The sequence below is a fragment of the Phyllostomus discolor genome, chromosome 5 (assembly GCF_004126475.2).
Source record: "Phyllostomus discolor isolate MPI-MPIP mPhyDis1 chromosome 5, mPhyDis1.pri.v3, whole genome shotgun sequence".
NCBI lineage: Eukaryota > Metazoa > Chordata > Mammalia > Chiroptera > Phyllostomidae > Phyllostomus > Phyllostomus discolor.
This window is the reverse complement of record NC_040907.2, coordinates 72,133,041-72,160,928: the sequence shown is the minus strand read 5'-3', so window position 1 is coordinate 72,160,928 and position 27,888 is coordinate 72,133,041.

Here is a 27,888-nt window from a genome sequence, read left to right as displayed (position 1 = left end):
AAACGAAAGGTCGCTGGTTCCACTCCCAATCAGGGCACATGCCTGAGTTGCAGGCCAGGTCTCCAGTTTGGGGCGTGTAAGAGGCAACTCATCCATGTACCTCTCACACACTGATGTTTACCTCCCTCCATTTCCCTCTCTCTAAAAGCAAAATAAATAAATAAATAAAATCTTGAAGAATTATTTTAAAAAAGAAAATGCAAAATTACAATAAAATAATACTACACACCCACCAGAATGGCTGAAATTAAAAAGACCAAATAGACTACCAACTACTGGCAAAGATGTGGCTCAATAGTTATGCACGTGGCTTGTAAATGCAGCCCTCTAATCTCTGCCTGTATGGTCACATGGCCATCTTCTCCCGGAGTCTGTCAGTGTTCAAATGTTCCTCCTCTTATAAAGCTGAGTCAGGGTGGGCCTCTTTTTAACCTGATTACTTCCATGGGCATGGAGGTTAGGACTGCAACATACCTTTTCGGGGGGATACAGTCCAACCAATAATAATCATTAAGGGCAGCTAGTATCACAGAAAGACACTGGACATTATACATTATTGCCAAAAAATTAGAACCAAAGCAGACCAAGTCTAGATCTAATGACCAATTTACAGGAAACAGAAGGGAGAGAAGAGCATGATAAAAACAACATGAGCATATAATTGGCAAAGTCCAGAATGTGGGATATTCTGCAGGACACATGATTTGGTTTCTTCAATAAATAACTTGTAAGGAAAAAACAAAGGGAGAGAAACCTACAAGTCAGTGGTCCCTAACCTTTTTGGCACCGGGCACCAGTTTTATGCAAGACAATTTTCCACAGATGAGGGGTGGGGGATGATTCAAGCCCATTACATTTAAACTCACCTTCTGCTGTGTGGCGTGATTCCTGACAGGGCCGGCGCAGGTCCTCAGCCCGGAGGCTGGGGACACCCGCTATAAATCATAATGAATGAATAGACCTAGAACCAAATCTGATGTATGGATCTTATTTGGAAATTTAAATACATACCAGATGTTTGATGATATAAAGAAATTATTGATAATTTTTTAAAAACATATTTTGGTATGGTGTAGTATTTTAAAAAAAGACTTCTTAACTTGAATTGGAATTCATACCCTCATATGAAATGAACTGATGTTCAGAAGGTGGAAGGAGAGTGGAGGACGGGTATGAGACAGAAGTAGTCGTGTTAATTAACGAAGCATGGTGTTGGCTATATGGTGTTGGCTACATGGGCTTATTATACTATTTTATATGCTGAAATTTTCTAGCATATGACATTATAAAAATTAAAACTGCAGTGTATTAATTCAGTGTTCCTCAGCTTGGGGCTGTATCAGACTCCACCTTCTGAAGACATCTCCCGCTCTGAACTCACTGAAGTCTGCTGTTGGATATACTTTTGTAGGATACCGAGTTTCCTCTCTTCAGAAGTGTCTACTGCAGCTTGATTGCTGACGGAGAAATTCTGTTGGAAGCTCCTGCCTAGCTGACAGAAATATTTTTCATTAGGACAGAAAGTAATTTTTAAAAACACCTTTTATTATGAAAGTACAGTGTATATAAAATACACAAGGTAAAAAGAAATCCAAAAAATGCCCAAAAAGTGAGATCGCTCCTCCCACACCAGTCCCCCATCCCCAGAGTCTGTGTGTCCTTATTTTCTTGTGAATCACTGTATTTTCCTAGGCAGATACAAAGGTAAACACAATTTAGACCTTACAATTTAGACCTTACAATTTAGACCTTTGCAAATACTATCTGCAACTTGCCTTTTTTTTTTTTTACCCAGCAGTATATCTTACACACCTCTTTGTAGCAGCAAATACAAATCCTCCTCTTTTTTAATTTCACTGTATGAAAATACCACGATTTATTTCCGCCCCCAACAGCCAAGCATCGTCTCCCAGTTATTTGTCTGTAAGATAATGTTTCAGCACACCTTGTCCACACATAGAAAAGGAATTTTGTTGAAAGTTCTGTCTCCTTAGAAAATCCTCCTCCATTCCTCTCCCTCCCGGGACAGGAAGCGCCCTGGGGTGTGAGACGATCCCGCTGCGCACCCCCCACCCTCTCCACGAACCTGGCAGCCAGCGAACAGGAGGCTGGGCGGTCAGGCGCGTACCTGGTGCCTGCAGCTCGAGGTGGACCAAGCGGACAGCTGCCCACCCCTGCCCGCCCGAGGGTGGCGGGTGTGCTCCAGAGTCCCCTGTGTCAGACGTCCCAGCCGAGGATAGGTAAAACATCTGGCCCCAGTCATTAGGTAAGTCTGCTGGCTTTGAGGGAGTCTGGGGCTGAGGGGCGTTCAACTCAATTCTGTTCCGCTGGATGCAGCAATTGTTTAGTTTGTGGTGTGTTTAATTTAAAGTTAAGGCACAGAAATGCTAATGTGGCTGAAGCCTCTCACGACTACCAGCGCTCAGTGTCTAGCGTTGACTCTGAAAGGCGGCACACTGAGTGGGTTGGCAGAGAAAGCTTTTATTTTAGTTTATTCCCTTTTTTAAAAGGTGGTTTGTCTTTAATCCTCTGGAAGCCCTCTGTGTCAGCAAGGCTTTTCTTTCCTGCGGTGTGGGACTCCATGTGGGCATCTCTTGCTAGAAATGGGAATTTCTTGGCAAGGAAGAGAGGCAATTTGAGCAACCCCTACACGGACAAATACTTTTCACTTCAACAAAGCTTTTCAGGTGTCATTGAAGATGTGTGAGAAACCAGATAGAAAGCTATAGAAAATGCTCTTTAAAAAAAGTAGTCTCCAGTTGATGGCTTTAGTGAGGCCTTTGCCACCTGATCTCCTGAACTGAGTCAGCTCGGGCCATAGCTTTACATAGAAGAGTTTTGTTGGACCACAGGGAAGAGACTGGGGAGGCGGTTGGCATCTCAGGCTTCTTTTCCAGCTTGGACAGTGAGTATCAGGGCTCAGAGCAAAATGCACACAAATTGATTTGTTTCTCCTCGTAAAAAGATAAAATGCTTAGGGTGTCTGTTATTTGAAGAGTAGAAAAAGGTTTATTTACATAGTTTCTCCCCAAAGAGCATATTTTGGAGTGGCTCCTTATTGCTCTTAACTCCCTTTGTAAAATTTGGCCAATTGATAGTTATTAGAAGACAAGCACATGCTTATTTTGAAAGGATCAATGAAGTTCTTGTTCTTCTGACAAGTTTGGTGTCTCTGTATGGCATTGGGCTTAAGGACAGGGGGCACTTTGAAAGCATGGCACTTGTGGGACTCGAGATGGGGATCCGAGGAATGGGGGAGTGGGTGGTGGGGGAAAGGGTTGAATCTTGGGAAATGGTGGCAGTCTCCTGAGTGTGCCACAGAAGATGCAGGATGAGATGGTTAGAAGTAAAGGGCTCTTGTGTAAAACAAAACAAAACAAAAAATTGACCTCAAGGGAAAATGAGGGAAAGAGCTAATGCAGCATTGTGCTGGGCTGGGTGAGCAGACTGACCTGGGGAGCTCTGGTCACCCCGGGCATGGGGCTCCAGATTCAGGTCACTGCTGATCGTCGGGACTGAGGGCCAGGGGCTTTCATGAGCAGTGCCCAGGGGAAACCAGTCACTGGGTTTCGTGGGACTATGGAAAAAAATTCTGTCCAGAGACCAAGTGCAGTAGGTCCTAGCTAAGAAGGACCCTGATTATCTATCATCCAAGGAAGCTTTCTGTTTGTGGCCCCCCCCATTCCCCTCCCCTGCCCACCTGCAGGGCTGTCCCATTTCTCACCACCTGCCCAGTCTCCCTGAACAGCTTTTATGTCCTAAACTAGTTCAGTGCCATAGAGAAGCTTTTGTTAAGCATTCATTATTAGCCTGTAGTATTTTTCAACCTATGAAATTTTCTCAAGCCTTCTGACACTGTTAAGTGCCTCAGTGATTGGGTTTGAACAACTGTGACCTTCAGCTGCCTGAAGCTGTGTAATGCCATCCTTGTTGACTGTAGATTCAAACTCAGGGATTTTTTCAGTCAACAGGAGGAAATACTAGAAAGGGGTTTAGGGTCTTCCCTTCCTGCCTTTGGGCTCTGTATGCTAAGACCTGTTCTTACACGTAAGCTGCTTCTCCTCAATCTTGACTCTAGTTTCTCTAAACAGATCAATTTCCTAAAGAGGCAGAACAACAGGGTGCCTGGTTTAGGAGTCAGAAAACCTGGTTCAGTGTGGCTCCCACCACCAGCTACCCCGGGCCCTTTGGCAACTCCTTTAGTACAACATTGTTGTACTCCTTTAGTACAACATTTCCCATCAGTAAAAAGGAAGGGGTCAACTCAAGGTGGGACCTGTGGCCCCATCATAGCTCACATTGTGGGCGGCACGGATACATGCTCAGCTTCCAGATCAGAAAGGTTAGAGTCCCGCCTTGCTCTGTTCCCATCTGGGTAAGGCATCTCCTCCCTCCAGTCTCACATCTGCTTCCATTCCTTTGTCCAACTTGCAATCAGAGTGATTGTTCTTAAAATCAAATTGGATTGTGTCATTCTCCTGCTCACAAGCCTTCGGTAGCTCCCTACTGCTCTCAGAATAGTGTCATTACAACGTCTTTCATGATCTGGCTCCTCTGCAGCCTGTTTCTTGTCCTCTACTGACCCACAACCCTGACTCAAGCAGTTGCAAGCACAGGCAGTTCCCAGGACGGGTCCTTCTCCCTCCCCCTCTAGAGAGCGTCTCCAGCACACACGCACGCATGGGAGTGCGTGTGCAGCCCTCCACTGTCAGTTTCATCCTCAGGTCTTCCAGAGCCCCTCTGCTTGCCCCTGCCCATGTACTTCCCACGCCATATTGTGGTTGCTTGAGGGTACTCCCCACTCCCATCCCACCACAGTGAGCCCCTCAAGACAGAGATTTGGGGGGAGGGGCGGCATTCTGTGCATTCTCAGCATCCTGGTAGGCACTCAGTAAATATATATACACAGAATCAGAGGAAGGCTAGAGGAACAACTGACAAACCCAGGTGAATTCAGAGACCAGCATAAAGATGGCAAAGGCTGTGGAAACAGGGGTGAAGGAGAAATAAGTGAGGGAGCCTGACAGTTTAGCCTGGAGCATGGCAGACCTTATATCAAGGGCTGCCACAGGCAGGTGGGGTATGATTTACTCCAACCTCTGCAGAGGCTAGAAGTACACTTTCTGGTAGGAGGAAGAAGGACCTGGACAACCCCAGAGGCAGCCTTGGAGAACACTCTGACATGCCGTTTGGGAACGTTTGGTGGAGGAAGGCTACCTTGCATAGAAGGGGTGGATTCCTGGGGACATAAGGGGCTGCCTGGCCCTGAAGGCCCCCAGCACCATCTCAGGAGTGTGGTTAGGAGGATTCTTGTGCTGGGTGGGTGTTCAAACCCTAATGTTGAAAACCCTGCAGAACATGGATTCTAAGGTCTGCAGGTCCCTGGCCACCCTAAAAGTCTGTGATTCTCCCATCAAGGCCATAATGCCACACAATTTAGAAAGCTGAGCAGACATTCTCATTTCTGACTTTTCTTCTTTAGTGGCTTTAGAGTGTTTTACCTCTTCCAGCCACCCATGATGCCTGTCCACTTAATTGTTCCCTTAGGAAAGGAAACGGGGACATGGAGAAGTTATATGACCTTCCTAGTATTTGCAGGTCCTAATAAGGAGCAGAATATTAATAGGAAACAGAACTCTCAAGTCCAAGGTATTAAATCAGATGACTTTTCCGGTCTCTGATGACGTTGTGAACCAAGTTGTCCTATGAAGTGTCACATTCCTTCATTCCACATCTAAAGCTCAAGAACACAACCGTGGCCCTGGCCAGTGTGGATCAGGTGTTTAGAGCATCATCCCTTTACACCAAAAGATCACAGTTTTGATTCCTGGTCAGGACACATACTGAGGTTTGCAGGTTTGACCCCCAATCAAGGTGCATGCTAGAGGTAACCGATTGATGTTTCTCTCTCTCCACCCCTTCCTCTCTCTCTAGAATCAATAAATACATGCTTGCGTGAGGATTAAAAAATTAAAAAGAAAAAGAGACCACAACCATGGAAGAGTGGCAGTAGACATGGGTTCTGGAACTAGATTGATAGTAGACATGGGTTCTGGAACTAGATTGTAAAATGAATATAATAGTGGAATTAACCTTATTGGGTTGTAAGGATAAAATGGGAACACAGTACATGGATGTAGTAAGTACTTTATATTTCCTAGGATTATTGGTCCTGGATGGGAGAGGACAGGACTTGGGAACACAGAGAACTGATTTCTCCTTCCAGTGCTAAAGGTGTAGTGTGGTGATCTTCAGTGGCTCCCTGCACAGCCTCTGAAGTTCCTCAGAGAACCTGGGCTGGGTATAAGATGACAACCATCTGCAAAGAAGAACAAAATGGGGGTGCGTGCACCAAGATGGGGCTCATGTGCTGCTGTCTATGGTCCTGAAACACCTCTCCAGAACACTGAAGGTGGTGGGGTTGTACCCATAGTCTCATGTCCTCCTCCCCATAATCCTCCGCTATGGACAGTCTTCCCACGGAATAGAAGTTGGATAAATTGTTGACAAACTTTTGAATCATTAGTTTCTTCTTCTCTGATGACAGGTAGTTTCCATCCTCTGATGTGTTTACAGGAATGTTGCCAGGTTATATGCCTCCTATATTTGTAACACCTCTGCACCTGATGCCTGCCGGAGGGACACAGTCAGAAAGAGCAACATAGTGGCAACAAACTTATCTTTGACTCTGATCTTCCTCTTTGTGGAGTCACTGGAACTCTAAGTCCACTAGAGACATAGCCCAGCTTCTGCCTGACAATAGCCCAGGGGCCTCATACAGGTTTTAGCAATTCATGTTTTCCTGAGGCTGGGGTCACAGCCACACTCTCCTCTGCCTGCAGGAGGCCTGCCTCTGCCATCCTTGCATCTGCTATTGCTGATACTGTGCCGTCTTTCCACTAGTCCCCACCTGGAGCAGGGCTTGCTCTCCCCTACCAAGGCCATAGCTCTTCTGTTAGATATCTCAAAGGGTTCTCCTACTGTTTCAACTTAGAATTTTTGTCAAGGACTTGGGATCAATTCCCAGTGGAGTTTGGGTCACAAAATAGTTAAGACACTCTCCCACTCCCCCTGCCCACCCCCTCCCCCCCACCAGTATCTTGCTCAAAAGCCTTTCTCCTTTCTTTTTTATAAGTCTGGACAGTGCAATCCATCACTGTCTTGGGATAAGGTCCGGGCCCCACCAGGGCCCTCCCCAGGGAAGATATGAAGGGCATGCTGCCTCTCTCCTTTTTCTCTGTGTCAGAGTTTTATCTGACATCTGGCAGCTCAGCTACATTCTCAACACCCTCCTCAAATACCTCTCTTGGTGGCCCTCGAGGTTGGCAGAGCTCCTGAGCAGACCCTGCCAACTGGGCTCCCTCTGGGGCCCTCCCAATCCACAGATATGAAAGTGACCCAGGCTTTCTAAGCCAGGGGAACTCTCCGAACCTGATGTAGTGTTATTACAAGGAAAGAATTAGAAAGAACTTCCCTTTTCATTGATTAGCTAAGCAGAAATAAAACCCTTAATGTTGATCTGGCTCATTCAAGCTCCAAGCAGGGTTAAACTCAATAATTGTTCAAACTTTGAAAGAGAGAAAAACACCTCTTAGAGACTGAAACTTTAAAACACCCCTTATAGATTGGAGGTAGTTTTTCATTTTCCCAAATGGCCACACCATTTCCTTCACTGTGCCATTTAAACCCTTCGCCTATTTTTCTGTCCTTCAGGGGAATCAGAGGAAAGATGGTAGCCTGCCTTGACCGACCACAATGTAACTCTCCCTGCCTGAGTTCTTATCCACCCCACTGCACACACTCACACATCCCCGCGCACACGTTTAGCTCTGAACTGTAATCACCTGTGTCCAACTTGGCTCTCAGCGGCGAAGCGGGAGCCCTGGGTGTGCAATACCATAAACACGTTTCCCCAAGAGAGGCTTATGCAGCAATCCAGACACTCTCATCGCTCTGCCTTTTAATTAGTTCAGGGAGTCGCAGCCGCACAGTGTGGGTGTGCTTGCCAGCTGTGCTTTTTGGGAAGTTATATGGTCTGTGCTCGTTCTGGCCCCTCCCTCGGTGTTAGGAAATTATAGAGCTGGCTGACTTTGCTTGTCTTGGAAGTGTGTGCACTGACCTTACCCACAGAGCCTGGGGCACTCCAGGGCCTTTCTGGGTCAGAGCTCAAAAGCCCTTGGGGACATTCAGGTCTCAGATCTTTCCTGCTGTCCTCGAGTGGGGCAAAAGTGATTGGCCTTTGGGCCAAAAGGGATTGCCTGTATCTATGATTATTCAATCCCCTTGGGCGACCTACCACAGAATCAGTGGCCGCAGGGACCAGAGGAGGGATGTTATGGCTTGAGGGGCTGGTGGGGAAGCTGCATCTCTCTCCTGAAGGGCCGTGTTCTGGAGACTGCCAGATACCTTATCCCCAAGAAAAGAGAGGCCCTGCAGAGTCCTTCCCACCTTCTTCCCAGGCTGTGCTACCGCTGCTTCCCCCGGGGGCTGGGGGATGGCTGCATGGCTGAAATAAAATCTCTCATCGCTGCTGACTTTTTAATTTAAACTTTTCTACTCTACACCAGTCCCCTCTTATTTTGTTTATGGGTTCTCCCTCTGGGTAACCAGATCATACTTTCAGCTCTGGTCTAACTTTCCCACTTTGCCAAGGCTCAGCACATCCCCCTCTTTAAACGGGTGGGCGATGGTGTTTTTCCTGGCGTTCTCCCACAGACAATTTTCCAGCTTAGCTCTGAGTGGCCAGCGCCTCTCCGATTTGCCCATATGGCCTGTGTAGTTTTCTACAGCACACTTTTTAGCTGAAACCCACCAGGGTGCAATTTTCTTTCTTATCTCATCCCTTGGCATGGATTCCACTTGGTTTCTTCCTCTCTGCACACCTTCTTCTCCTCCCCCCCACTCCCCTCTTCTCCCTCCTGCCTCCTCCTCCTCAGTTAGGTGGATTTTTATTTTGCTTTATTTTACTTTATTTTTTGACATTTAAAAAACTTTCATTGTTATTCTATTAGAGTTATCCCAATTTTTCCTGCTGTGCACTCCTCCACCCACCGCCCCCTGCCCCCCCTGCTCCAACCATCAGTCCCCACACCGTTGTCCATGTCTATGGGTCTAATATTCATACATATTCTTTGACTAGTGTCTTTGTCTTTCCCTTCTTTCCACCATTATCCTCTTCCTCCTGTCCCAGGTCATTGTCAATGTGTTTGATGTTTCTATGTCCCTGGTTCTATTTTGCTCATTAGTTGTTGTTTTTTTTTTGTTCATTAGGTTCCTCTTATAGTTGAAATCATATGGTATTTGTCTTTCACTGACTATCAGCTTATTTCACTTAGCATAATGCTCTCCAGTTCCACCCACGCTGTCACAAAAGGTAGTAGCTCCTTCTTTCTTTCTGCTTTGTGGTATTCCATTGTGTAAATGTACCACAGTTTTTCAACCCACTCATTTACTGGTGGACACTTAGGCTGTTTCCAGCATTTGCTTATTGTAAATTGTGCTACTATGAACATAGGGGTGCATTAGTTCTTCTGAATTGGTGATTTGGGATTCTTAGGTTATATTCCTAGCAGTGGAATTGCCAGGTCAAAAGGCAGTTCCATTTTTAGTTTTTTGAGGAAATTCCATACTGTTTTTTGGAAGTGGCTGTACCAGTCTGCATTCCCACCAATGGTGCACTAGGGTTCCCTTTTCTCCACATCCTGGCCAGCACTTGTTTTTTGCTGATTTGTTAGTGACGGCCATTCTGACCAGTGCACACCCGCTTTTGTGGCAGCTGTCTGCATCCCTCCTGACTCACTTGGTCTTTTGGGTGAGGCCTTGGCCAGCCTTCCACCTTGGCACTTGGCTTCTCTAGAGGGTTGCTCTTTGCAAACAGTCGTTAGTTGCTGCCCTGGCTGTTGACTCTGATAGTACAACCACACAGGTAGCCACTTGCTGGCCACCTAGTCCCACATGTCACGTTGATTTCACTGAATGTACCTCAGCAAAGCCTGAGGGGCAGCGGCCCCGTGACATTCCTGCACCCTGAGGCCTAGGCAAAGGCAGAGCACAGAGGAGGGGCTCGGAGCTCCTTGACAAAGGTGTTTTCCATGCCTAGAACTGCGTTGTTTTGTAACCTCTATCTACTGTCAGGAGATCTGCCTAGAAGAAATGGTGTATTAAATGTTATATTTATTTTTCAAAATAGCATAGGTAATCAAACTTTACATGGATTTTTCATTAATTTTTTTAAAAAAGCAATAATACATTCACATGGCTCAACCCCCCCAAAACCAGCAAGTCTTACAATGCAAAAATCCTTTCTCCCCTCCTTGTTCTACTTCTGCCCAGTTTCCACTCTGCCTGGGTAGGCCCCATGCTTAGTTTTTTATGGCTCTTTCTTAGTTTTTGTTGGGTCTTGAGTCTTGTCCCAGATTCAAAATCAGTCAGGTGCTTCAAAAACAGTGGCTACATGCTGGCTAGTTAAACAGGAAGGAGGCCTCTTTCACTCTGTCACATATCTGCTTTTTAGGGTTAAGGTACCTGAAGATCCCTCACCATGTGGTTATATAGATTCTGTCCCAAGGTCTTTTCCTTTCTCTGTCTACAACATAGCTTTGGTTCTACTATATATTTTTATCTTAGCTCTCTTTGTCTAAGTGTCTTTGTTTCAATGTCTTGAAGCTTAAAGTAGATTCCATGACTTGGGAACTTAGTGATCTGGCCCCAGTTAGTCATATAAGGCTCTAGAAAAATCTGCCCTGACTGGTGTGGCCCAGTGGATTGAGCACTGACCTGTGAACCAAAGGGTTGCTGGTTCAATTCCCAGTCAGGGCACATGCCTGGGTTGCAGCCAGGTCCCTGGCTGGGGGTGTATGAGAAGCAACTGCACATTGATGTTTCTCTCCCTTTCTTCCTCCCTCCCTTTCCCTCTCTCTAGAAATAAATAAATGTTAAAGATCCTTTAAAAAAAAATGGGCAGAGGATCTGAACAGACATTTCTCCAAAGAAGATATGCAGACGACAAGACATATGAAAAGGTGCTCAGCATCACTAATCATCAGGGAAATGCAAATTGAAACCACAATGAGCTATTATCTCACACCTGTCAAAATGGCTATAATCAAAAATCAATAAATAACAAGTGCTAGGGAAGGTATGGAGAAAGGGGAATTCTTCTGCACTATTGGTGGGATTGTAAATTGGTGCAGCCACTATGGAAACAGTGTGGAGCCCTGATGGTGTGGCTCAGTTGGTTAGGCATTGTCCCCAGAGCAAAAGGTTGCCAGTTCATTCCTGGTAGGGCCATGCCTGAGTTGGTGGGTTCAGCCCCTGGTTGTGTGCGTTCCAGAGGCAACCAACCGATGTTTCTCTTTTGCATCAGTGTTTCTCTTCCTCTCTTTCTCCTTCCTTTCCCCCTCTCTAAAAAAAATAAAATCTCTTAAAAAAGAAACAATGTTGAGATTCCTCAAAAAGATTAAAATAGAGCTGCTGTATGACCCAGTGATTCTATTTCTGGGTATGTAGTTGTAAAAAACAGAAAGATAATCTTAAAAAGATATATGCAACCCAGCCCAGACTGGTGTGGCACAATTGGTTCGGCATTGCCCTGCCAAGCAAAAGGTCACTGGTTCAATTCCCCATCAGGGCACATGCCTGGGTTGCAGATTTGTCCCGTGTTTGTCCCGGGTTTGTCCCTGGTCAGGGCATGGATGAGAGGCAACCAATTAATGTCTCACATAGATGTTTTTTTCCCTCTCTTTCTCCTTTGCCTCTCTCTCTCTCTCTAAAAAAAAAAAGATATATGCACCCTATGTTCATTTGTTCATTTGCAGCATCATTTACAACCACCAAGATATTGGAGCAACCTAGGTACCCATTGATAGGTGATGAATGGATAAAGAATGGATACACACTCTCTCTCTCTCCCTCTCTCCCTCTCCCTCTCCCTCTCTCTCTCTCTCTCTCTCTCTCTCTCTCTCTCACACACACACACACACACACACACACTGGACTATTACTCAGCAGTGAAAAAAGAATAAAATCAGAACCATGGCAGCAAGTGAAAAGGGGTAAGTCTACAATGAAGGGCCTTGAGTGCTAAGGAGTTTGGGCTTTATCCTGAGAGTTATGAAGAACCATTGAGAAGCACTATGATTATAATGCAGTTTTTGAGAGGGTAGTATTTGAAGACTGTTTGCCTTGGTTCAAATGCTGGCTCTGCCACTTACTAGCTGTGTGATCTTGGACAAGTTACTTAACCTCTCTTAGCCTTGGTTTCCTCATCTTTGAAATGGGAGAAATAACCATGCTTCACAGACTTATGATGAGATTTAAAGGCATTTTAAATGTAGAGTACTTAGACTAGAGGCTGGCATTCGGTGAGCATTCAGTGAGTGTTAGCTATCTAGAAATGATTGGACAGTTAAATGACATGATCACATTTGTCTTTTAGAGCGAACACTGCAGCATGGAGAATAGATTGAGGAGGGCAAGGCAGAAGGCAGGAAGAGCAGCAAAGGAGCAGTAACAAGGCAAATAGTGGGAGCCTGCGTTAGGCTAGAGAGAAGGGAGTAGATCTGAGGGTCTGGAGGTGTGAAGAAGAGGACTAGGAAGGCAATGCAGGGGGCACGGAGACAGGGAGGAAAGACTGCAGGTGGCAGGTGGTCAGGAAAGGCTTCGAGGAGGAAGAGATGGGCCTCGGGCTGGGCCTCAAAGGGGTGCCTCCGCAGAGAAGAGGAAGGAAGACCTTCTGGGTGGAGGAAGCAGTGTGGGAAGACAAAAGGGGGTTTTTTAAGAGTGTTGGGGTTTTCAATAAACATATGTCATTTGATTATTTAAATGTGAATGAAAAGTGAATAAAAAGCAGTAGGCTTAAACAAACAAAAATGACTCCAGGGGCCCCAGGCTCCACATGCTGCTCCTCTAGCACCTACAGACCCCACCTGGCCACATGCCCAGGCGCCATCCCATCAGGCAGCCTTCCAGCCAAGAGCTGCTCCCGCCCTCCTGGGTACCCAGATGAGTTGGAGCTGCAATTTGCACCCCCACCCCACACTGAAGGGTTAAGATCTCTTTCGTAAACAGAGAGGGAGAGAGATCTTTCCTGTCTACACTGTGCCTGGTTTACTGCGTCTTCCTGTTGTCATAATGATCCTTTGTTGTGGCAAAGGCCACTTCAGACCAGTGGGGCAATATTTCTCCCTTGCCACACTTTAAATGCTGTTGCTGGCTGACTGTGTCACAGGCAGCAGGTTGCATCAGCCTGTACTCAGTGAGGTTAGTCTGGGGGATGATGACAAGCCGGTGTTTGTTCCAGTTCTGCACAGCAGTGTAGAGGAGACAGGTAGGGTAGCAGGCTGTGGCATTTATGCTGATGAGTGTTCTTCTTGGCTGGGACACGCAGGCCCGGAACCTTCCACGTTCACCTGCCCCAACGACCACTCTCCCACTCGACCTGGAGAAAGGCTGTTGGTGGCAGAGAGCAGGATTTTTCTCCCATTTTGTTCTTACACAGCCTCTCCTCAGGTGCCATCCACTGTCCTTCCTCCCAGATGAGATGGGAAAATAAAGACGTGGCAATGCTGCCTAGCAGGTGAACAGTCAGCAGGGAACCAAACTGGACCCAGTTCAGTGACTTGGTGAGCCCGTTATTCGAAGGAGGAAGATAAACACACACAAGATACAAAAGATAAGCAGACATTGCTCCTGACTTTGGTCAGCACTTCTCAGAACGTTTCTCAGATAATCTGCTCCTGGGATCACCGTGAGGCTGCCGTGCTTTAAAAATGACATACACATAATCCTGGATGGGTGGCTCAGTCAGTTGGAGTGTCTTCCTGCACACCAAAAGGTTGCAGGTTTGAATCCCAGTCAGGGCACATACCTAGGTTGTAGGTTCCATCCCCGGTTGGGGTGTGTACGGGAGGCAACCAATTGATGTTTTTCACAGCAATGTTTCTCTCTCTCTGCCCCTCCCCTTTCCTCTCTCTCTAAAGTCAATAAACATAGCCTCATGTGAGAACTAAAAAAATGACATACACCAGAAAGCTCAAAGCAGAATAGGGTTACAATAGCCTTAGGGCGCAGGTTCACGCCATACTAAAACCAGCTGCCCATTAGGTGCTTCTCCCAGACAAATGATTTGGCTGTGTTGGACTCACCATGTGGGCTTAGAGCGGGTCATTTGGACTCCATCCTCAAGACAGCCACCAGTTCATTCCCTGCAGGCCGGCCTGCCCAGCAGCTCCCAGCTCATGCCGTTCTTTTTCAGCCACTGGCGGGGCCCCCTGGAAACTCCTTCTCTCCTGACCTGGGACAGCGGGAACTGGAGACCACAGCTTCAGCCTCCTCTTTCTCTGGTCCCTGTGGGCACGTGCTGCCCACATCTCTCTTCAGAGCCGAGGCACTCATTCTCCTGGCTGCCGGGAGTGTTGTCTGCTGTTGCAGGGCAGCTGGGTCCTTCCCTAGGAACTGACCTCAGCCAAAGACTGTGCTCCTATCCCAGGAATAACGACATCCAATGACTGATCAATGCAGAGGTACCAAGCTCTCATCCCTTCGCCTCCATTCTGGATCTCTCTGAAGGGCCAACTCAGCTTCAGAGCACTCTGTGGGACCAGCTGAGGCCTCTGTCACAAAGATACACTGCTCAACCTTGTGTCCGAGCCTCCTTCTCTCAATCCCTTATGAGTATCATTCCCAAGAGCCCTCCCCAGTAAACCACTTGTGTGTAAGTCTCCATCTCAAAGTCTGCCCTTCAGGGAACGTGACCCACAACAATTAAGGATAGTGGACAGGAGGGCTGCCAGCATGAAGTCCAGGCATGGGCAGTCTGTAGGCTGTGCTTCATACAGCAGGGAGGCTGGCTGTGGGCGAAACAATGTGGAGGGACCCATGTTGGGAGGCTGGTGAAGGAAAGACCCAGTAGAAAAGGAGTTAACTCTGAAGGGCACCTGCCTTGCCCTCTGCAGCCTGCGATGGGGGGGGGGGGGTGTCTTCTCCATCTTGAAGGATAAGGAGAGGGAAAAAGTACAGAGGAGTCATGATGCTTTGTAGAAAGGTCAGCTATTTGTCCAACAGCACATGTTGCAGAAACAATTTTATTTCTTGATGTCTGGGCAGACTTCCATCCATTCAAAGTCAGCCTGGGGAATTATGTGGTTAAACTTACCCCTAGCTTTCTCAGTGGAGTGAGATGCAGATGCAAAGCAGGGATGTGAGAAAAGAGAAACTGGAGGGAGCTGCCGTATGGTCCATGCCTCTCGGGGGGAAGAGGGAGCTGGAAGGGAGGTCTGGCCCCACTTCTTTGGCCAGGCTTCATGCCCCCAGCCCATGAGGCATGCTTCTTTTGGAAGATCACTAGATGTCCTGTCTGAACATAAATACCCTGAACATGTCAAGAAACAGGGGGGAGGGTCTTCCTTTTTGTGCCTCAACAAGGAACCCAAATGCACAGTTTCCCCAGCACCCAGCAGTGAGACACAGTCTCCTGTTGGTCAGACCCAGACCAGACCCGCCCACCATGACTTGCTCATACGGGGGTGGAGCTGGAACCACAACTAGCCTCAGGAGACCCTCAGGTGCCAAAGAGGCCAGTGCAGCTCAGCATTGCTCCCTTTCCCATTCCAGGCAGCTCGAGAACCCTGTAGTGTACAGTTTCTAAGGCCAGGCCCCAAGCCTCAGAGGCTAACTTGGGCATAGCTCCCGGCACAGCAGCCATGGGAATGCGAGGGAATGGTCGGAAAAGCTGTGGGACTCTCTGAGTGCCATTGGTGCCCAAAACCATCCTGGTCCTTTCCAGAGCGGCACCTGGGCATTCACCAGGGTGTGTCTTATGGCTCAGGGACAATGGGCACAGACACTTCTGTCCAAATGATGTATTACCTCTTAAGAACTAACTGAGGTCCTTTTAGTTTCTGTTCATGTTTTTGTTTGAAAATAACTTTTAAAAATATATAACAATTTTAGTTGAAGTCAAAACATAAGCACAAGATAATGACTTGCTTCATTAGCTTTTTTACCTAGCCCAAGCACTCCCAGGGAGTAGGAGAAGTTTACAGTGACTTGTTCAGCACAGGGTGGGTGATGGGCTGTCCAGGCAGACCACCCAGCTGGCTTCCGGCATGAAGTGAAGGTGGGTTCTGTACGCGTTGGAGGTAGTAGGGTTGCTTGTTAGACCAGTGGTTGGTGTTGGCAGAGACAGAGCAGAGGGCACAGAGTTAAGAGTGGCATAGCAAGAACAGCCCCGAATGACTGTGGGCCAGCAATTTTCTAGAAGAAGGACAATGAATGCGTCCAAGGGTACTAACACACAAAAACAGGGGGATCTATTCTCAACCCTACATACAACTAAATCACAGCTCAGTTTGCTTCTTTGAGTTTCCACATAATTCTAAAATTCTGTCGATCAGTTCCACACAATTTGCCTGTGCAGCTGACAGCTCCCTCTAATCCACTCGAAGTGTTAGAGGCTCGGAGCCATGCAGCCCACAGGAGGGGACGCGCTCTCCCCTCTGCCATGTCTCCTGGCTGTGGGGAGTCCCACTCTGTTCGGGCTGAGCCCTGGGGTCAGTGTGACTGCAGATAGCCCTGGTATGGAATATGAAACAAAAATTAAAATAATACAAAAGCCCCTATCATCAGATATTATCTTGGATAATTTTAAATGATTAAATGTTTCCTCCTTTTTGAGCACGTACGTGTGCACTGGTGCACACACACTTTCGCTCTGAATCTCTTTATATATTTACAAATTTCTGATCCTTCTCCCATATACTGGTGATAAAACATCTGGCTCAAATGTCACCTCTGAGATGTGTTGCGTGCGTCAAATGACACCATGTGACCCTCTGGAAAGACAAAGTGCTGTAAAAAATGGATGGCATCGCTGCCGATAACTGCATTTCATCATTTGTTATCTGATTAGTTTGCATCCTGCCCTGCGTGTTCAGAGAACAAAGGAGGGCTGAACTTTAGAGCTAGTCTCTCAATGGTCATTGTGTGGACAGGAACAGAGCTGAAGGAATACAGTAGGATGCGGGCGTGTTTTCCCCAGAAGGCTGACTGAGCAGTTCTTCAAGTGTTTGCAAGAACAGGGCAGAATTCCATCCAGTCTTCAAACCTCGAGCCAAGACTCAGCATTAACAAAGCCAAAAGTTTCATTTCTTTGACTGTGGGAGTGCTACAATCACCCTTTAAATAGCCATTCATTTTGAAGTTCAATAAGCACTTTGATTGCGAAACACTTTTACTGAGGGGTGAAAAGTTCTTGGCTTTAAATGGCACTTAATGAGCAGTGGCCCATGTCTCAGTTTGGACACCACATGCTCCCCTGCCAAAGGTGACTCCCTGGATGGAGCACCGTAGTCATGGAGCCAATGCCTAATCTAGGTGTTGGGGGCAGGGGTGCGTGTGTGTGTTGGGAGGAAGGGGCAAAGTTATGGAAGCATTTTTTTTACCCCCTCTTCTCTGCAAGATTTCCTGTGATTTAAGTCACAGTAAAGTGCCCTTAAGTCTACATGCAAAAGATCCCAAATGCCAGCCCAGTAGCCAGCCATGGCAGTGGGTAGATTTTTTGGTCTTGCAATAGCAGGAAGTAAGACCTGTGGGCTCTCAGGAAGTCACAGGTTTAGGCTGCTTATTACAACTCTAAGTGGAAGTATTTCCCATTGCAAGCCTGGAATAGTCCTGGGAGGCAGGGCGTGTAAGTCAGTGTCTGTGTACCCAAAGGAGAGGAAAATTTGCAGGAAGGCTGCTTCACAAGACAAATCCAAGAAGACAGACTAAGGAGAGAGAGGTTAATGTATCACCGCTACCAAGAACAGGCTTCCGTGGGCCAGTGAGACATCCCTTCCAACGCTGTGAAAGCAGCACCATTTCCTTCACGTGCCACCATTGAGGAGGTGGCTGCATGCTTGTCCCTCACCCTCACGAGGCTGGGAGTCATACATCCTGGGGTGACACAGGAAATACAGTTCAGAAACTGAAGATGTGGATTTGAATCCCAGCTCTGTTGCTCACCTGCCATGGACCTGGGCCAAGACCTGTCTGCCTGTCTGAGGCTATTTCTTCACCTGTCATTGGGGATAAGACCAACTTCAAAGGGTCTTGAAGTTGAACCTACTAGAGTCAATGAATGTGACAATGTTCTGTTAAGTTTAAAGCACTGTAGAAATAAGCAGCATTATCGTCAAAGAGATTAACTTAGCACAGCATGCCATGTGACTCAGTACAGGTCATCGGTGGGTATCAATTAAGGAGGTGAAGCTCCTAGTATTGGGTTGGCCAAAAAGTTTGTTGAGTTTTTTTCTGTAAGATAAGAGACATATTTTTAATTTTCACCAATAACATTATTAAGTTGAATGTTTTGAGTATGTCGGCTGTCTCCCATGTGGTATAACATTGATTGTTCTCCATTAATGTCTCAACTTGATCGCTATCAACTTCAACTGGTCTACCCAACCATGGAGCATCATCCAGCGAGAAATCTCCAGCAGGAAACTTCACAAACTGCTTTTGACACATTCAATCAGTCACAGCACATACTCCATACACTGCACAAATCTTTTTTTGTGTTTAAGTTGCATTTTTACCTTTCTTGAAATAAAGTATAATATGCCAAAAATGTTGCATATTTTCTTCCATCTTCAGTATTAAAATGGCTACACAAAAATCATCAATTTTGATAATTTTTAAGTGCACGCTGACATAACAGCTGTCACAATACAATCTAATAAAATTGTTTTGAATGAATTTAAAGACAACTAAGTGCTAGTAGAACTATCTTATAAAAAAAAACAAACAAACTTTTTGGCCAATCCAGTAATAAACATCCTGCCACAGCTATACCTGGTGCCCTGTTCTTTTCCTAGACAAACAACAAATGGACATCAGTCCCTTCTGGTTTGTCTACTTCTTGAAAGGTAGTCTAATGCCAGCTGGTCCCTCCCGTACGAGAAAGGTAGGGGTGGCTTTTGTGTTAGTTATGTGGAGTGTGGTTCTGGGGGAAGTAAGCCCACCTCCTGGCCTCACTGGGCTCACAGCAGTTCTCAGCCTTTCCCCTCTGAGACACAAGACAGGTGGCACTAAGGAGTGTGACATTTATCATGTGCCATTTACAGAGTTCAGACTGTCCTCGCCCAACCCTTTTTATTGTGTCCGAACAAGTGAGAACAGCAGTATTGTACATATGACTGTGAACCTGCTCTTGTTTCAAATCTTAGGTACTTTCTATTATTGATAACAAATTACTTGTGACACACCTTTGTACCAGTTGACACCATATGGTATACCCGAAGGTCAAGATTGTGAATGAATGTCTTCGTCTGCAAGTGAGAGCAGGAATTTGTCTTACCTATCATAGTAGTCCCAGTGCCCGGCCCATGGTAGAAGGTGAACACTGACTTGAACTGGTGGCTGTAGCCTGAGGAGGAAACACCTCCCAGCTCCCCACAGATGAGCTCTGGGGCCGTTGCACACCCAGGGGTGCTAGGTGTTTAGTCAGAGCCCTTTTAGAAACAGTATAGTCATGTGACGGAGGATGAGCCATGGACTCTGTGGGGGATTTCACTGCTAAGACAGATAAGGCAGCTTCCTTCACGCTCTGTGATAGTGACAGTTTTAAGTGAAAGAGTTAGTGCCTGCCTTCTTTCATGTCTGCCTTTGAAGAGGGTGGCCTATTGCCAGCACGAGGTGCCTGAGGTCTGGGCTTGGTGAGTGTGCAGGTGGTACTGCTCAGAGGATAAACTGAAAAGCCAAAACACATCTCCAAGTGCACAGCAAAGCGGTGCGTTCTGAGTGTTGTTCCTAAAGATGTTCAAAGACACGTGCATTCGTCTGGCTCCTTTGGGTGGATCTGCAGATTTGAGAAATGTGTGGGTTCTGGGGCCACAGCTGGCACAGATTTTCCCTTCTGGGCGAGGACAGCATTGCCAGGGCAGCAGCCTGAGCCACACAGCCTGGGGTAGGAGCAGTCATGAGGCTGGCAGCTCTTAAGAGCTGGCTGAGAGCAATGTTTTCTGGAGAACCTTCTAGATAATTCATCACAAGTGTGCCAATGGCACTGGTGGCCAAGAGCGAATGGGCCACACACCAAGTTTTTGTTTTTTAAGACTTTATTTATTTTTAGAGGGGAAGGGAGGAAGAAAGAGAGGGAGAGAAACATCAATGTGAGAGAGCAACATCGGTCAGGGACTGAATCTGCAACCCAGGCATGTGCTCTGACTGGGAATCAAACTGGTGGCCATTTGCTTTGCAGGACAATGCCCAACCCACCAAGCCACACAGGCCATGGCTACCTAGGAAGTTTTTGAGATTAGGAATGTGAATTAGTTGATCTGTGAATTAATTGTTCTTCTTGTTATGTTCTCCCTGCAGCTCACAAGAAACCAGACCTAAAGGACTGGGCTGGGAGGCTGCGGGGCTATTTCAGCTAAGGGGTCAGCAGAGGGGCTGCCACACACGAGCCCTCCTTGGTCTTACCAGGCCCGAGTGAATGTTGGCCAGGTCAGAACAGTGAAGAGGTTTCATTCTATTTCTTGAAAGAAGGGGATTATAAGAGGCAAATGCAGAAAGAGAACTAGAGTGGGCATGAGGGAAAGGCCCTTGGCCTGGAGGCCCAGTCTCATGCTGACAGCGGGCTGTCACCCACAACATGGGAGGACTCAGCGATAGCTTAGCAGTGGGCCTTGTAGTCGGGCCTGGTGTCAGGCTTGGTTCTGTCACTTAGACCCTGTGGAACGTGAGTAAACCATTCACCCCGCCCCCCATCACCAGTGTCCTCGCTGTGGGATGGGAGAAGAGCGAAAATCATAACTTCCTACCTGGGTTCTCATCAGGGTGAAGTGAGGGAAGGGCATGCCGTGTTTGCCATTGCATGTGGCACAGAGCAACTACAGCGCTTGGCATTGTTCCCAAGATCACTATGATCATTGTTACCCAGTGCGACCATTCCCTTTACTCTTGCTGCGTAACAAACAGTGCAAATTCAGTCGCAAACACCCCAACCATTTTATTATCCTCATGGATTCTGTGGGTCAGAAGTTCAGAAAGGACACAGTGAGAATGGCTTTGCTCTGTCACACGATGTCTGGGACATGGACTGGGAAGGTTCAAAATCTGGTGTGTCTCTGTTGGGTGGAGGCTGGAATCACCCAAAGGCTCATTCGCTCACAGGTGTGGTGCCTGGCCTGGGAGGGACTTGAAGGTTAGCGCTGCCGAGCAGAGGGCCTGCCATGGCCTCTCCCTGTGGCTTCCCCACAGCACGGCAGTCTCAGGGAAGCTGGACTTCTAACATGGTGCTCAGCTTCTTCCAAAGTGAGTGTCCTGAGAGAACCGGGAGGAAGCTGAGCTGCCTTTTCTGATGTGGCCTCAGAAGTTGGCTGCGTTCTGTTGATTATAAACAAGTTTCTGAGGTTGGCTGCCTACATTTGAAGGAGGACATTTCGGGGTGAAAGGAATGTTAAAGAACGTGTAGACCTGATTTAAAGCCACCAAAGCCACTGTAGAAAAGAATAGTGCCTTACAATTACAATTTTAAAAGCCCATTCTCGTAATCCTCACAATACTTTTGAGAGCCAGGCAGGCAAGTAATATGACCCCATTTTGTACATGTGGAAATAGGTGAAGCGAGGCCAGTTGCTTCACTCCCTGAGCTGCAGTATAAAGACTCTATACAGGATGCCCTCTCTGGTCCCCTTCAGCTCTAACACTCGGCGGTTTTCTGTTCCTTGCGGAAGGGGGCAGTCCTGAAAAGCTGACTTGAGTGAAGGGAGTGGAGTGGCCAGACGGCTGCTGTTTCAGCAACGTCTGTGACTTTCTGGGGCAAACTAGACCGCTTCCGCCGAGCCCCCACCTGGTTCTGAAGGAGCTAATTTTAAATTCCTTGGTTCAATGCCAATTATCAAAGGAGAGTTGAAAGGATAATTTTAGCTTAATTGGAATACAAATTCCTTCAATTGAAACCAATTCTGGTGCCTCATCTTAAGATATGGAAACCCTCCTTTATCATTTATCTTTACACTGAAACATTTCAACTAAAGCAGGAAAAGCAAAAAATCACAATCACCTTTGCAAATGACTCAGGCCAAGTACATAACAAGAATAAAGGTTTTCATGCATATACGATTACTAAATCTGTGCAGGTGCAATTCCCTTTACTCAGTACTTGGGGTCCTGATTCAGTGAGTGAAAATTAAACATTTTAACATTAAATCTATTTTAATTGACTTCAGAGTGAGACAAGAATGAAGAATTCCTAATAAAAGACTCCTATGAAAATTTACTTCCTAATTTAAGTTTTAGAAATTTGGGTATTTAGACATTAGATTTTCTTAAAATGTGGCCGACCTGTATCACATAGTTTCCTAGTCACTGTTAAAGCATCTTTTTAAGAAATGTTTGGTCTTCTGTCTGTTGAAATGTCTACTCTGAAGACCCCTGTTTGTTTCCTTTATTCATGATCTATATTTTAAAAAAATATTGGGGAAAGGATGATAAAACAGAGAATCATGAAGGAACACTGACCAAAACTTAAACCCAAGCATGCTTTTCTCCAACGGCCTTATGAGCAACACTGAGAGATTAGTACAAAATTCCACCTTCATCCACACCATTTTTGGTTGATTGAAGGGCACAGTGACAGCTTTGAGATGGACACAGTGCCCTGTAGCTAATGCAGATCATCTTGCAACCCTAACCTTAATGATAATTTAAACTTTTAAGAAGGAAGTTAAGCTGGCGTGGCATGGTGGTGTAGCTATACGAGTACCCAGTCAAGTGTCTACTCAGAACCTTTTCGTGTCCAGCATTGTGCTGAGTGTCATGAGGAACAAAAGTATCACAAGACATCATTCCTACCCCTGGTACATCCCGATTTAGCTGGAGGGCGGAGACTCAGGCCACAGTGAATAAGACAGCTTCCTACACAACATGATGTCAAGTAAGAATATAGTTTCAGGCTTGTGACACTATAGACAATAACTAGGTCAGTATATCAAGTGCTATTAATTATGTAGCACAGACAATAAGGACAAAAGGAGAGTTGGTGAAGGAAGAAATAACATTAATGCCCTGCATTTATGAAACTTTTCAAACGTTTCACACTCATTATTTTATTTATTCCTGACAGTAGCCTTGGAGGTAGCTTAGGACAGCATTATAACTCCTGTTTTATGAGTGAGTAAACTGAGGCCCAAGAAGGACCAGTGACTTTTATCCCAGGCATCTGATGAACATACACCCAGAAACTCTGACTCCATGTCAGATACTTTTGTCCCCAGTGGGACAGCCTTTTAAAGGGAATGTTTTCCCAAGAGTGGATTTGAACTGGGTCTTAAAGGGAGGGCAGAGTCTGCCAAGATTGGGCATTCAAGGAACCCAAGAAGCTAGGCCAGCGCCAAAGGGCTGACACGAGGCGTGCAGGAGGCCAGAGGTGATTGGCTGGGCTGCAGGGGGTGTTTCTCATGGGGGACTAATGTAGAAGAAGGTCAAATATGTAGCAATGGGCTGACTACAAGAGGACTTGATCTCCAGGCTGAAAATGGTACAAAGACATTGAGGCCCAGGAGTGATAGGAAGTATTTCAACAACCCTCAGCTGGACTCAACCATTCTGGGAATTCATAGATATAAAAACAATACCCTTAAGTGTGGAAAAACAAATTGTACAAAGATGGTCATCAAAGCTTTATTGGTACCAACATGCCAATATTGATTATGTTAGATTATGTTAAATTCTTTTTATTTTACTTACCTACATTCCTTTACTTACCTACATTTCTACATTGAGGGGCAGGGCTGTGCTTCTAGGTACATGAACATTTATGAATGAGCGTCCTATAGGACCATTATAGCTAGTCCCCAAGGAGATATGCTCCTGATAATTTATTAGCAGTGGTCACTCCCTTGGGGCTGATTTATCTCCTCCACAGCCTGTAGAACTGTCCTGCAGAAGAACGTAGTGAGCACACACACACACACAAATGCACACCAGTTCAGAGCACAGCACCCTGCGAGTTAATATCCAGTGGGTATAGAACTGTGGAAATAACTCTGTGTTTATTTTCCAAAGGAAATAACCCCGTGTTTGCTTCTATTTACTACACATCGAAAGACTATCACCAGGACATTAGGATTATTAATGGCTAAGAGACCACCAGAGGTAAACCAAACAGACTGAAAAAGGCCAGGCAAGCAGAGGAAAGTACAGGAGGATGCACGAGGCAGGCAGGCTTGCTCAGCACTATTTGCAGGTGACTCTAATGGGGGAAGACATAATCAATGAATGCAGTGGACTGAATAATGACCCCCCCCCCCAAATGTCTGGAACCTCTCAATGTTACTTATTTTAAAAACGGGTCTTTGCAGATGTGATTAAGTTAAGGATCATGAGATGGGGACTTATCCCAGGGATATCTGGCAGGGCCTTAAATGCAGTCACAACTGTCCTAGGAGGAGGAGATTTGACACAGACAAAAGAAGAAGACAATGTGACTGTAGGGACAGTGATGGGAGTGATACAGCCACAGCCAAGGAATGCCAGCAGTCACTAGAAACTGGAAGAGGCGAGGAACAGATCCAGAGGGAGCACAGTCCTGCCAACACCTTGACTTGGGACCAGTGAAACTGTTTTAGACTTCTGGCCTCCAAAATATGAGAAAATAATACATTTGTGTTTTGTTAAGCCATGAAGTGTGTGGCAGTTTGTTATGGCAGCCACAGGAAACTAATGCAATCAAAAACTGTAACACTGGAAAGATTCCTCTGGAGAAAAGGTGTGGTGTGGAAGGAAAGGTTCGTGTGGTCAGGAATGAAGTGATGAGGGGAGGATTAGCTGGACCTGGAACTGACTGACTGCGAAGAGCGAAGGCAGTAGCTCCCAGAAGTCCCTGTGCACACGTTTTCCCAAGTCTACGTTTAGTGCCGTCACGTTGGTACCTCCGAATCAGCCGTGGTGAGGGTGTTCACACCACGAAAACTGGAAAACTCTACAAAATATAGCTCTTTTCTCCAGAGTGTCAATCATTAAACATTTGTCACTGAGTAAAGGGAAGAAGGAATGGAAAGTGGTTAGGTTTAGAATCTAGGATTAGATGAATGACATTGTTTTTCTCATTTCTTGCATAAATATTTACGTGCCATTAACAGAAACAGGAATGTTGGAAAGGTGATCTAATTTTAGGGATAAAAATTCAATGTGAGATTTGGATTTTCTCCTGGCACTTACTGTATTTATATTTATATTACATTCTACTATATGTTACCTACTAGGCCAGGCACAAGGTATACAATAATGCTTTTAAGGCACAGACCAAACCCTGGTTGGTGTGGCTCAGTGAATTGAGTGCTGGCCCGTGAACCAAAGGGTCACTGGTTCAATTCCCAGTCAGGGCACATGCCTGAGTTGTGGGCCAGGTCCCCAGTGAGGGCCAGGTGAGAGGCAACCACACATTAATGTTTCTCTCCCTCTCTTTCTCCCTTTCCCTCTCTCTAAAAATAAATAAAATATTTTGTCAAAAAAGACACAGACCCAGTCTCTTGAAGTTTATAGTCCAGTGGAAAAGACAGAATTACAGTAGAATTGGGTAAATGCTGATAAAGATATGAACATATCCCAAAGAAAATGTGTGAGGAAAGTACGGGTGGGTGGGGACTGCCCAGATGAGATGACCTTTGCCCAGTTTGAAGGAAGAGTAAATATTTGTCAGACTTAGAGAATCATGGGGGAAGAGGGAAGTATTATAAATAGCAGGACTTGCAGTGACCCAAAGGGGCAAGGAGGAAGTGAACGGTGGTGTGTGGGTGGGAGGCTGAGAGAGACCGTGGTCGGAGGGGCTATGTCTCCCTACAGAGGAGCTAGAAGTTAAAGTCAAAAGATCATTGAGTGTGGACAACTCAAGTCCAGCCACACTTGGTTACTAACTGGAATCAGTAATAAAGGCATCTGACCCAGGGATGCACTCTGGCACTCTACTTTAGCTAAGTAGATTACGTGGAAAGGGGTGAAGCAAGAGGTGGAGAACTTGTTGCGGGACTCTATCGACGGTACAGGTGAGAACTAATGAGATCTCACACTGATGTGCTGGTGCTGGCACACAGCACACAAAATCGAGGGACATTTAGGAGATCCAGTCAATGACACGGGACAAAGATGACGGCAAGGCCAGCAAATGGGGTGATGTGGTGCTGTGACTGCAGAGAAGGATGTTTGTGGAAAGCAAAGGGTGGCCCCCACACCGACCACAGCAATGCTCAGTGCAGATGTTACGGCTCGGACACAGGACACTGGATACTACTTCTGGAACCTGGACATAACAGTGTCTTTCCTCACCAGAACAGAACTGCAGTGTGTGCCTCATTGAGCCTGGCTTACCCCGGCAAAGGTGGGTTTCAGGTGCATCTATTTGTCAGAGCCCGGGTCACACACCTGCGTACCCTCGCTGTGAGGGAAGCTGGGAAAGTGAGTATCTGGACTGTCTCTACTTCCCACCTAAACTCTTAAGATGAAGAATTCTCTGACAGAATAAAGCAGTCCAGGGGGCTGGTCAGCCATGAAGAATGACAAATGCTCACTAAAAACATAAAGAATGCGGAAAACAAAGAAGACGAAGACAGGGACCATGGGGACCATAAAGTCAATCTTTAAAGGGGGTAGAGGAAGCCAAGAAGGAAGAGTCAGAAGCTGAAAGGAGATTCAGAAGAGTAAGAAGGTGCAGGAGCTTTGGGAAGACAGGCCTCTGAGCAGAACTGAACAGCCCCTGCACTGGACAATTCAGAGTTGGCCAGTGCCCTAAGGGAGAGCATTTTCAAGGGCAAGGTGGAGTGAAAGCCAGAATATAAGGGGCTCAGGAGTGTGCATTGTGTTAGTGAAGACAGAGAGTGTAGACTACTTTTTTAAGAATTTTGGCTGGGAAAGGAAGAACAAAGAAAGACAGTCGAAACTAAGGAGTGGCACAGAGCAGGAGGGTGTGGATTTGGGTTTTTGAGCCAGGGGCGCCGTACGTGTACATGCGGTGCCGGGCCAGCCCCTGTTCCCCTGGGGTGCCCACGGGCTGTGCGGAGAACCAATTTAGTAATGGCCTCTCCCTTTCTGCTGCTCTGAGAAAGTTGCTCTGTTCAGCAAAAGGCATTAGTGTTCTTTTTAAGATTCTAAACTACCCATGAAGCTCTCCCTCTTAAGGATTAAGAACATACAAAGTTTCAACTTTACGTTTGGTGTTTGCAAATGTTTACTGCAAAAGACATCCTGAAAGGGGGAAGGGAGGTGCATGGGTTGGGAGGGGAGCCTGGGATTATGCGTGACCTTGTAGCATCTCAGCCTGGAGCACCCGTTTCCAGCTCCTGAGCAAGGTCCCAAACAGGGTCCCCAACAGGGTCCCTTGGTGCATGGGCTGGTGGCTGCCCCTGACCTCTTCCTTCTGTGCCTGTCCTGGGAGACTCAGCAAGTTGAATGCTTTCAACATCCTTCTATCTCATATGCTCACAAATCCAAGAGCTGATCCACAGCAACTGCCTCTCCCCAGGGAATGAGCTCAAGGAAAGAAAGCATCAGGCCTCTGCTGAATTGCTGGTTAAAGCTGCAGCCTTCTATTGCTCAAAGACTTCTAACTAAGCTCTCGACTCCACAGATGTACTGTGTCTGAATGAATAAAAGCTTCTACCTCCTGAAGAGTTCTAAGCACCATCACTTATATCATCACATACCCTCAGAAATATACCCAGGAGTAAAATCTGTGAAGAGTCTTACTTTTCAAATGGGAAACAAGTAAGATAAGAACACACATTTATGAAAACCTAGAAGAGACAACATGGGAACCCAGAACTCTTTTTTCTGGCTATGAACTGAGATGGAATGTTTAGGTTCAGGAAAAAAAAAAAAAGAGAGTGGGTGGGTGGGAGAGAGATAGAT